Genomic DNA, 1258 nt, shown 5'->3' on the forward strand with positions numbered 1-1258 from the left:
CCCGCGTCCCCGGCCGTCCGCGCCCGCGCCCGCCCCGCCCCCTGACTTCCAGCAGCTTCCAGCGCCCCCTCCCCACCTCGCGCGCCCTCGCGCCAGACAGCCCCGCCGCCCAATCGCGGCGCGGCGCCTCGACGCCCGCAGCCAATCAGAGGGCGCCGGCCGCGCCGCGCCCCACCCCTATCTCAGGCCTCGGCGAGGGGGCGAGGGGACGCCGTGCGGAGGCGAAGGGGTGTACGCGGGTGGCCCTGCGCGGTGCGGGTATGGGAATTTCGCCCTGTCACCCCATCTTCGTCCTTCCCGACAGTCGGCGGACAGCCACCGTTCTCTAGGAGGAACCCTGAACAACAAAGGGGAACGGGGTGGCCTCCAGACAAAGGGGCGACGTGAGGGTCGCCGTCGAGCCAGCTCTGGGGGAAGCTGGGAACAAAGCCGGGAGGCTGGGAGGAGGAGGGCCACAAACCAAAAATGTGACGTGGATAAGATGTCCCTTTGTCTTGTGTGGAAAGCCCAAACTTGAAGCCAGCCCCAGTCGTGTGTGCCTCTCAGTCGCCGCCAAGTCCCCAGGGCCCTCCGGGGGTGAGAGACCCCGGTGCAGCTGGCGCCGGGGCCGGAGACTTTTCCCGCCTGAACCGCTCTTGGTGGCCAGCCGCGGGTCGCTAAGGACCCGCCTGACCGAAGGAACGGGAGTCTGAGCAACGCCCGCAGACGCCTTCTCCCCCAGTCCCCACTGGTGTGCTGTTTCCACACACCTTCGATCGCCGGCTGGTCGGTGTGTAATAAGATGTCTGATGTATCTGCCCAGACTTCATGAAAGTGAACCATTTGAGTTCCTTAAAAATGCAAGTGTCAACTTTTGTGTAGAAGACTTCGAAAGGATTCTTGGAGGAGAATATCAGGAAAGCGCAAAATGCAACGATTTAACAATCTGAAATTTTTGGTAGAAACAGCAATGGTTAGTGAGAGTTCAACTACAGGTTAAACACTTTGCTTTGAATGCTTTAGAGGTACCGATGTCCACAACAAACCATGGGACATAAGTACTATTACCACCCTCAAATCGAATTGAGTCACAGAGAAGTTCAGTAAGTTCCCAAAAGAGCACAGCTAATAAATAGCAGAGAAAGGATTGAGGTAATCTACTTTCAGAGTTTATCTTTTAAACACTAGGCCCTCTTCTTCCTCACCCTTAAACCCAGTCCAGAAATTCTCATAAGCTCTCAGGTGCTCCATTTACTAGATTACTACCTAGTCTTGGATG

Source organism: Neomonachus schauinslandi, chromosome 10 (genome assembly GCF_002201575.2).
Source record: "Neomonachus schauinslandi chromosome 10, ASM220157v2, whole genome shotgun sequence".
NCBI classification, from domain to species: domain Eukaryota; kingdom Metazoa; phylum Chordata; class Mammalia; order Carnivora; family Phocidae; genus Neomonachus; species Neomonachus schauinslandi.